Below are 11,341 nucleotides of genomic sequence, written 5' to 3'. Positions count from 1 at the left end.
CCCTTTCTCTCCTGCTCTCTCTCTCTCTCTCTCTCTCTCTCTCTCTCTCTCTCTCTCTATGTCTCCCCCTCTGTGAGCAGTTGCTACCTGAATTATTTCACATGGAGAAATTGCAAACACACTCTCTCTTACTGCACACACACATCACACACACACACCCAGCATATTGTTTCTATGACAAGAGAACGACAAGGCTATACGACAAAGAGACATTAGGTTAATCGCACATCATCGCCTCTCTGCCCACTGATTGGTCTGCAGATGGGTACAGTGGTGCGTTCAGCGTCTCTCTCTCTCTCTCTCTCTCTCTCTCTCTCTCTCTCTCTCTCTCTCTCTCCCTCCCTCTCTCTCCATCTACAGTATATCGATGGTCGGTCACGGGCCACCACTCATATTCTACCTGTTTTCTATATGTGCCTCACGTATTCTTCTTGTTTTGAATTCGTCAATCAATTCATCATTAAGGCCTGCTCGCTTGCTCCTGACCCTCACAGCCAGACACTCTCTCTATCGCTCTCCCTCGTCTCTCAGCCCTGTCTCCCTTCTCTCTCTCGTTATCCCTCTCATTCTCTCACTCTTTCCCCCTCTCTCATCTCTCTCTTTCTCTATCCCTTTATCTACTTCTCTCAGCCTCATCTCCGTCTCCCACCCTCTCTCTTCACCCGTTCTCCCCTTCTCCAATTCTCTCGTTCTTTCACACTCACTCTTTCACATTCTCTCTCCCCCTCTCTCTTCATAACACTCTCCGAATCTGTCTCTCTATCTCTCCCACCCTAAGGAGATGTTGGAAGGGAAACATTGGGGTTCATGAGCCGTATGATAGTATGCATCACTACTGTGTTTATCACACTGTGTGTGTCGCCGTGCGTGGCGTGGCCTTTGTGTAGTGGATAGCATGCAAACACCGTCTGCTGTATTGTAATAGGATAGTTAAATTCCAGACTTGTAGGTTCTGTGCTTTTCTGTGTACCATTTGGTCACTTTGAGTGCCCGCATAGCTCCAGATGCTAATGTCTGTTTGTCTTGTGTGTGTGTGTGTGTGTGTGTGTGTGTGTGTGTGTGTGTGTGTGTGTGTGTGTGTGTGTGTGTGTGTGTGTGTGTGTGTGTGTGTGTGTGTGTGTGTGTGTGTGTGTGTGTGTGTGTGTGAGTGAGTGAGTGAAATTTTTGTGCTTTGTTGTTTGCTGTAATCTGATGTGATTGGGTCTCCATATCGTTGTTTACGCATCTGTTTAGCACCGAGCAAGCAAACAAATGCTAATGTTATTTTTTTATTTGCTCTCTCTTTGCTCTCTCACCCTCTGAACACTCACGCGTTCACACACACACACGCACACACACACACACACGCACATACAAACACACACACACACACACACACACATAAACACACACACAATGCCATGAAGCGTGCTGGTGGCCACATTGGGACAGCTCCCATATAGATATACGTTCACGTGCCCAAGTGGTGGTCTGCTTCGTACAGACTTCCCATTGTTCTGTTTTGAGTGCACTTAATACGATACGTTAAGGAAGCAGAGAAATCCTCAATCAATTACAGTTTTTTTCAATTGCTTAAGCACGATTTTTAAAACAGGGCCCGTTTTCTCCAAACACTACACACAATTAGCACAACCACACACATTATCCTCAGAACAACCCAGAGCCCTTTGTAAAAGGAAACACTCTTGCAAAACTATACCCCAATTTATTAAAACCATATTTTTTCACCAACACACACGCTTCAAATGACTTAATTCTGTTGGAACCAGTTGCATTTTTTTTTTTTATTGCTTGAACACTATAGACACATGCTTAGACCAAAGTAACACAACTTGAAGTTTTTGTTACTATACCTTAAACACATGCAACCATACCTTAAACAAAAGCGCTGCTTTGCACTTTACTTGCAATTGTGCAACACACTTGCTCCTTTCTGCAACACACTTGCTCCTGCACACTACACACTATTCATACAAAGGACACTTAGTTAAAAAATGAAATCTCAACGTACCATTGGGAAAACACATCTTTTCAAAATAGAGACACATAGGGAAATTAAAAATACTTAGATACACACCTGAAAACACTTACTTACAAAATTGAACAGCAATCAGCCAGCTAGAATAAGGCCAAAGTACAATTGTACACAAAGTTAGTCTCCATCGGGCTGTTTTGGTCTGGAACTGCTTCACAAACCATAAACAATTTGAAGAATTATACTATACTTACTCGCCATTTCTAAACCCAACAGATTTTCTTTTTGGGCTGAATTTACTGCTTTGTAAAGTACCGTACTGCAATGTACAGTATTGAGCATTACATTTTTTGGTTATTGTGATTACGTGCCTTTTGTGGAAGTGAATAAAAACAGTGAACATGAATGACTACAGTGTTTTATATAAAGTAGACTAGTGTGTTTCTGCGTGACATTTTGACAAAGGATTGTTAGGTTTCGATAGCAGAGTTTCAATTTTGCATAGATGTGAATGGTATATTTCTCAGTGTTGGGTCTTATTTGCTTGTGTGTTGAGTTTTGACACAATGAGCCAAGTTTTGCAAAACGTGTTCAAGCAAAGGGCAGAAACTGTATGTGGCTGGGGTTAACCCACAGCACACCTATTACCAAAGTGATTGCATCCATGCAATATGTATGAGGGGCCGCCTGGGACAGAATTCAAACTTGGTTGTACACAAACTATTATAATCTTGCATATACACCAGTATACTCATACACATACACTATTATACTCCTTTTACATGTTTGTATGAGTGTATATAGAGTAGTTTCCTCTGTTTGACTGAAACTTGGCAACAGCCTAGCGACTTTTCACACCTGAACGAATCCACACCTCCCGGGTTTGTTTACTCCTGTCAACCCCGTGCCTCTGGCCGAGGAGGTGGTCTCGCGATAATATATCGCGAGAATTGTAAAGTCTCGCCCGTTTCTGTACCTGCTCATCCCTCATTTGAATCCATCACCATTCAACTGAATGGCCCTACACCTACTATAGTCGCCACTGTCTATCGCCCACCAAAGCATAATAGTGATTTTATAAATGAATTTGCTGCTTTTACTACCCATCTCTCCTCACTCTCACCCAACATAATATTACTAGGGGACTTCAACATACACATGGACAAAATCAGTAATCCCCTCACAAGTGAATTTACATCCTGCCTGGATAGTTTTGGACTGAAGCAACATATTCATTTCCCCACTCATTCAAAAGGACATGTTCTGGACTTGGTCTGTTGTTCTGGTGTCACTCCTCTTGCCTGTACTGCTGCTGAACTCCCCATTTCCGACAACATGTTTATATCTTTTACTGTCAACCTTACACTTTTCATTACAAAACTGCCCCGTGTTATATCATTCCGCAACATTAAGAACATTAATTTAAATACACTCTCGACTGGTATCAACTCCCTCCCCAGCACTGACAGTCTGTCCTCCACCGACGATCTGGTTTCACATTACAACAACAGTCTTCATGATCTTCTTAACACCCTGGCTCCCCTTAAATCCCGCTCTGTTTCCTTCACTCACTCTGCCCCATGGTATACCACTGAACTACGCAAACTCAAGGCGAAAGGCCGTCAACTGGAATGCCTCAGCAAGAAAACTGGACTTGTTATGCATAAAGAAATATATCATAACCACATTCTTCACTACAAGGACACTCTTTCTACAGCCAAATCTACCCACTACACCAATTTGATCAGTTCAGGTGACGGAAATACACGGGCCCTGTTCTCCACTGTCAACAAACTTTTACGACCACCGGACTCCATTGCTCCCCATCTATACTCAACTGATTATTGCAACTCCTTAATGTCATTCTTCACCACCAAAATAGATAAGATTCACCAGCAACTGACCCCTAACATCACCCACATTCCGTCTTTTTCCACTTTCTCCGCCCCTGTCTCCCGTCTACTCTCAAGATTCACACTTCCCTCTGCTGAGGAAATCTCTGTCCTCATCCGGAAATCCAAACCATCCACCTGCCAGCTGGACCCTATCCCTACTGTTTTAGTTAAAGGCTGCCTACCGTCTCTTTCCCCCCTAATAACGTCCATCATACACTCCTCCCTCAGCTCCGGCCTCGTCCCATCATCCTTCAAAACAGCTGCAATAACCCCCATACTCAAGACACCTGGTGCTGACCCCAATAACCTCACCAACTTCCGTCCTATCTCAAATCTCCCTTTCATATCAAAAATTCTGGAAAAAACAATAGCATCTCAGGTTCAAGCTCACTTATCCTTCAATAATCTTTACGAACAATTTCAATCTGGTTTCCGCCCCCTCCACAGCACAGAGACAGCCCTGGTTAAAATCACCAATGACCTTCTCATGGCAGCAGACTCTGGACACCTCACTATTCTCATCCTCCTTGATCTGAGTGCGGCCTTCGACACCATTTCACACAACATCCTCCTTGACAGACTGGCCTCCATTGGTATCACTGACACACCCCTGCACTGGTTTAAATCATATCTTTCCGGCCGTACTCAGTTCATCCAACTCAAAACTTTCAAATCCCAGTCACTTCCAGTCACTACCGGTGTTCCCCAGGGTTCTGTTCTAGGCCCCCTCCTGTTCATCATTTATCTACTTCCACTTGGCCACATTTTCCGTAAATGTAACATTCATTTTCACTGCTATGCGGATGACAACCAGCTCTATATATCCACCAAGCCCGCTTCTACCCTTCCTCCCACCTCCCTCTCTGATTGCCTACAAGAAATAAAATCCTGGTTCACCTGCAACTTTCTCAAACTCAACAGCAATAAAACAGAAGTCCTCCTCATCGGCACCAAATCAACCCTCACAAAACCTGACAGCTTTTTCATCACTATCGACAACACCTCAGTCTCCCCCTCCCCTCAGGTTAAGAGTCTGGGTGTCATCCTCGACAGCACACTATCATTTCAAGCACACATCAATAACATCACCAGGTCTGCCTACTACCATCTACGCAACATCAACCGCCTCCGCCCATCCCTCACACCCCATAGCACAGCCATCCTTGTTCACACCCTGGTCACTTCCCGCATCGATTATTGTAACTCCCTCCTCTTCGGTCTCCCCCTCAAGTCCATCCGCAAACTCCAACTGGTCCAGAACTCTGCTGCCTGCATCATCACCAGAACCCCCTCCATTAATCACATCACCCCTGTCCTTCAGCAGCTTCACTGGCTCCCGGTCAAAACCCACATCCACTTCAAGATTCTGCTCCTCACCTTCAAGGCCCTCCACAACCTCGCCCCTCCATTCATCTGTGAACTCCTACACACCAACACACCCACCCGCACTCTCCGGTCCTCCTCTTCCATTCAATTCACTGTGCCTCCCGCACGCCTGGTTACCATGGGGTCCAGAGCCTTCAGCAGATCTGCCCCCCACCTCTGGAACACCCTCCCACCTGACATCCGTAATTCCGACACTCTTTCCACTTTTAAGTCTCGTCTCAAAACACATCTTTTTAAACTGACATATTCCATCTAACCCATCTCACCCCACTTATGTAAATTGTTCAATGTATCTTGTTCTTGTGTTTTTTATGATGTTGATTATGTTTTCTGTTTTTAAACTGCCCTGTAAGGTGACCTTGGGTGCTTTGAAAGGCGCCCTCAAATAAAATGAATTATTATTATTATTATTATGTGAGAGAGTATAGTAGTGTATGTGAGAGAGTATAGTTGTTTATGCAAGAGAATATAGTAGTGTGTGTGAGAGAGTATAGTAGTTAATGCAAGAGACTATAGTAGAGTGTCTGAGAGAATATATTAGCGAGTGAGTGAGTTTGAATGAAACGGAAGTGAGTTTGATTCCTCTGTTCCTGATTGGCTGACAGAAGAGGTGGTAGCTTCTGGCGCTCAAAGTACTGCACTGTCATTTCACTCCGGAATATCCAGCGATTATGTTATGCTGCGTTCACACCAAAAAAATATTTGGTTGCTTGTTTGCCTGCGTTTGAGAGAGGCTTCCTCTTGTGACCGCAAATTCATTCTCAAACATGGCCAGTCTCTCCGTGTTGTGGAAGTACCAAGGATGTCAGAAAAACCGACGCAGTCGTTTAGGATTCATAATATCATCCGTTCTATAAAATATTCTAATCTAGAACACTCCGGGAGCTCTGGCGAGGGGCCCTTGAGGTCTATATCTATCTGTATAATATAATATATATCATACAACGGGTGGCTTAAATCCAGCGATCTGATTGGTTCCTAACTGTATAATGAGCGTATACATAACTGCTATGACGGCCAATCGTTTTGTGAAAGTTTGCGTATCACTCCGCGCCTGGAAGTAGAAACGGTTACAAAGTAGCAGTTGTTGGTAGTAGCCTAGGAAACGGAACTTAGTAGAAACGGTAACTTACAAAGTAGCAGTTGTTGTGAGTGGCCTAGGAAACTTTATCACACGGAAATTGACACACGGTGAGTGAACCGCTCCATAGGATAAATTGCCGGGGGTCGCCGGCCCTCCGCTGCGCGTCGGGACCGGACAACGCCTCTTAACAGTGGTATAATGAGCGCATACCACAGCCTGTCGTGATCTATTGCTTAAATATAACGGCCAAAAGCTGTGTGTGCCTCCGGATGATATCATGAATCTTAACGACTGTGTCGGGTTCTCCGACGTCTCTGGTCCTTCCACATCAATCTGAAGGCCAGATTGAACCACGACATGGAGGAGAAAGGGATTGTTGCCGTTTGCGGCCTCCCGGAGCTCCTCCGGCGAGGAGGTGCAGGAGGTCCCGCCGGCCCCCGGAGCTGAGCTCCCGGTCCCCGCCGGAGGAGCTCCGGGAGACTGCAAACGGCAACAACGCCCTTTCTCCTCCACGTCGTAGTTCAATTGTAATGACCACGGAAGAGGCAGTGAATGAAGTGCTTATGGCTGGTTCAGACTGCACGATTCTCAGACATTCCTCCACGATTTAACATGTCGCACTATATGATCACAGAGCCAGGAAATCTGGCCTTGTCTCGTCAGAAGCCTTGCCACACTACAAGATTCGAGGGTGCAATGCTCTCTACTTTATATCATTCACATTTGCAAGATATTAGAAAATCTAAGGTTTAGAACTGACATAAATGCTTCTTCATTTTTTGTCATAAAGGTTCCAGTAGTTTTCATTTCTGCTCAATGCAGATCTCCTCACAGTAGTTGCGTTGCGCGTGACATGAGCGATACAAAGGACCCGCAACAACAACGTAGCCTAGCAACAAAGCGTCAACAATGGATCCTGAGTACCTAGCCCTAGGCATTATGCTGGCGGTTTGAGGTTATGATAGCTATAAGCACGTCAACAGTTGTTGGCTCCAAACTTACCGGGTAGGTCAAGGGCGTCGGTTATTCTCGCCAGGCTGTATCCCTTTTCACCCTATCGTGGAACTCCTTTGTGGACAAGTCACATTTCAACCAAAGTTGTCTCCATTATGTTGTTCCATTTTCTCTCATTTTTTTATTAACATTCTTCTTCTTGCTATTGATCGTATTCATTTTTGTAGTAGTTACTGTGTACTCAGCGTAGTGCAGTGAAGTCAGTTGGTAAACACTGCGGGTGAGCTCCAGCTGTTCGTGGGGTTCCCTCACGCAACTGGGGGCGGGGTTCCCTCATGTCAACAATTGATACGTCATGCGAATCCCCAACAAAATCTGGCATGCCAAACTTTTCATTGTGAGGTCGAACGTCGCAGACAAAAACATTGCAGATTGCAAGCATGTCACATTACAAGACCTCGTCTCATCGCCGACCTTTCAGAATCGTGTACGACTCGCAACGATTCGGGGCAAAATCGGCTCGTTCAGACTAAACGATTTCAGCCCGATTTTTGACAGCAATTTATTAGGGCGTATTCACATCTGCCCTGTTTGGTTAGAACCAAACCAAAAAAATCGCTGGTGCGGACCTTTTGGGCTGGTGTGAATGCAAACCATAAAACTCTGGTGTGTACCAAACAGCCGGGTCCGAGACCTAGCCGGAGAGGTGGTCTCGGTTCGCTTGCAAACGAACCCTGCTGCGGTTCGGTTGAGATGTGAATGCGACCGCGCTCGGTCCGACCCAGTTCTAAAAATAATATCCCTTTTTGGACACAACAGTCTCCCATTGCTGCTTGTTTATTTATTTATATTGTTTGATTAGCGCGGTAAATTCAAAGATCAACGTCCCGTCATTAGACCTGCATCACGTTATCAGACCCGTTAAAAATTAGATGTGGCTCAACATGGTGCGAACAGGAGACGAAATGTTGCTTTTATTGAACGCACAGACATGACACACGAAAACACACTCAGCATAACTAAACGTTTAGGGTGACAGCGTCGGGAACAATAACTCAGTACCACACATTAACTCTAACCCACCCATAGACAAACAACCCCACACAATGTCTCTGCCGCAAAGGACCTAGAAGGGCGCCAGAGGTCCAACTTGTGATCGTCCTAACCCCCCCCCAGCTTCCCTTGCGGCACCCTGAACACGGCGACCACGTCCACGGTCGCCACACAGCCCCCACCTTAGGGGTCAGACGTCCCGTCGACCCCAACACCCAACACATAGTCCTGAGAGTTCAGGGGCCCGGCGCCGCCGCCTTGGCCCCTGCCAGTGGCGGCCCCGTTGCGGAGCAGCCTCCCTCCCTGGTAGGGACGCCCGTCTCCTGCAGTCCACAGAAGTCCTGGGGGTGTGGTCGGGGACCAACTCCATCGGAGCCCCCACCAGGTTCCGCTGGAGGGGGCTCTGGAGCGCCGTTCGGGCACCCCATCCTCCGCCGCCCTCAGACGTCTTTCCCTTCGACGGCCACTGCGGCGGTTGGGACAAGGATGGGTGGCACGCTGCCCTGTCCACCCGCAGTCCTCGACCAGCCATGCTGCCCCAGACACTCCGGGACCAGTCCCTGCAGCAAGGCTTCGAGCGCCAAGTCCTCCCGAGCAGCTGCGGGGAATCCCGGGTAGCCGCGTCGTATCAACAGCTAGCCATCAGCAGCGTACACCCCCAGGCTCTCTTCCTCCTTGCGGCGGTGAGAAGCCAGCAACTGCCGGCTCTGGTTGCTGAAGATTCGCTCACCTCTGGTCAGGGCCTGAAGGTCTCGCTGGTCCGCTTGGTCCAGGTCGAGCAGAACCTGTGCTGCCGTCCCAGCGCGAGGTGGTCGACGGCCTCCTCGGCACCCCAGCCGTTGTGCCACTCAGCAAGACGGAACTGAGCCAGGTATGGCTCCAGTGCCGTTGCCCCGGAGAAATTCGGCAGCCTAACCGCTGTCCCTGCCACCAGGAGGCGGTAGGCACCTGCTGGTTCTCCGGCCCTTCCGGTTGTGGCCACAGGGAGGCACTGCGCTCCCATAACACAGGGTGTGTCGTTCTCCACGGGCTCGACCTTCTTCCTCGAGACCCTCACCGCGTGCGCAGGCCAATCTCATTTCTGACACCAATGTGGTGATCGGCGCGGGAAGGACGAGATGGGAACCCAGATTAAGCGGTTATGCAATGCTCGTGCCCCACGGTGTCGGGAACAATAACTCAGTACCACACATTAACACTAACCCACCCATAGACAAACATCCCCACACAATGTCTCTGCCGCAAAGGACCTAGGAGGGCGCCAGAGGTCCAACTTGTGATCGTCCTAACCCACCCCAGGATCCCTTGCGGCACCCTGAACACGGCGACCACGCCCACGGTCGCCACAATATCTATATATTATATCATCTTATATTATTTAGATATAGAGCTCCTGGACTCGCGCCGGAGCTCCCAGAGGTTTCTAGATTTGAATAATTTATAGGACGGGTGATATTATGAATCCTAAACGACTGCGTCGTTTTTTCTGATGTCTCTGGTACTTTCACAACACGTAGAGACCGGCCATGGTTGAGAATGAATTGGCGCTCACAAGAGGAAGCCTCTCTCAAACTAAGGCGACCACGCGAACAAGCGACCAAATAATTTTCTGGTGCGAACGCAGCATAACAACATCGCTTGAGATTCAAGAGTTAAATGACAGTATAGAGCTCGTAAGTCTGCCCCTTCCAGAGTGGTGGATAGTAACGCATTACAAGTAACGCAAATGAGTAAAAAAGTTAATTTCTCGGGTAACGAGTACTTTTCACGTTCCTTTTTTAAGTCTGTAATTTTACTCTTACTCGAGTAAATATTTGATTTAGAATTCTACTCTTAACTCAATTACATTTTCCATTGTGCCTTCATTGAAATTAGTATTTTGATAAAGACATTGTCTTCGTTGACTACAAGCGTACACGTTAGCGACGCACCCTCCCTAGGTTGCAACATTGTTGCGATTCCATAGCCGAGGAGACGAGTCGACCGTTACGTTGGGACTGAGGACTAAACGCATGGATGCAGACGCGCAGGAAGATATTTTCGCCAGGGGGTGCGGAGTTACGGTCCACGTATAGTTTATATAATTCTAAAGATACTATGTTACACTGTAATCTGCAGACCACTCACAAACTTGTTCGTCATTGTCGTGTCTGGCTCTGTGAGTGTGCGTGCATGCTATGTGCGTAGGCTGGATAAATCTGATTGCCCAATCAGCCAAACAAGTCAGTCTCGTTTGTGTTTAATTGGTTGTGTTCCTACAAAGCTCTTGCCTTTTGTCACATGCACAGAGTTTAATGCAAATTTGTTTGAAATGAAATTACATTTTTTGTTGTACATATTGCTTTTGTTGTACAACTTGTGAAGAAATATTTTAGGAGTGCATCTCTTTCTCTCCCTCACTCACTCACGCATTCTAACACGTTATGTATTTTTCACTGATCCAAGCACTCCAATACAAAAATGTAAAGTAACTTGTAATTTGAGTAACTTTAAAACAAAGTACTTTTTTACTCTTACTCAAGTAGGTTTTTCAATTGGAATATTTACTTTTACTTAAGTAGATTTTGAAGGAAGTAATTTTACTTTTACTTGAGTATAGATTTTCAGTACTCTACCCACCACTGCCCTTCCGGTAGACCCCCATGGGACCTCTGAGATCGTAAAATATGAATGGGTTTCAATGGAGAGAAAGTAATTATTTTCTGGTCCCAGTCTTTATATGCCCTGGATTACACATATGTTGTTTGTGGAGTGAAATTATAATATTTCATGCAATGAAAACAAATTATTTTTGAAGAAGAATATTGATAATGTTAGGTTTTTCTGTGAGGCCGCTTTGTGAACTACGGCCCTTCGCTGCTCTCGACGCGAATGATATACGTCACCACCACTCGGGTACAGACATGGCGATCTCTCTGCTCCACTTCACCGCCTTTTTCCAAGGGGAGGATAACAGCATCGAAAGAGGCGAAAACCATTATAAGTCGGGGCATG

The sequence above is a fragment of the Gadus macrocephalus genome, chromosome 11 (genome assembly GCF_031168955.1).
Source record: "Gadus macrocephalus chromosome 11, ASM3116895v1".
NCBI lineage: Eukaryota > Metazoa > Chordata > Actinopteri > Gadiformes > Gadidae > Gadus > Gadus macrocephalus.
This window is presented reverse-complemented; position numbering follows the sequence as displayed.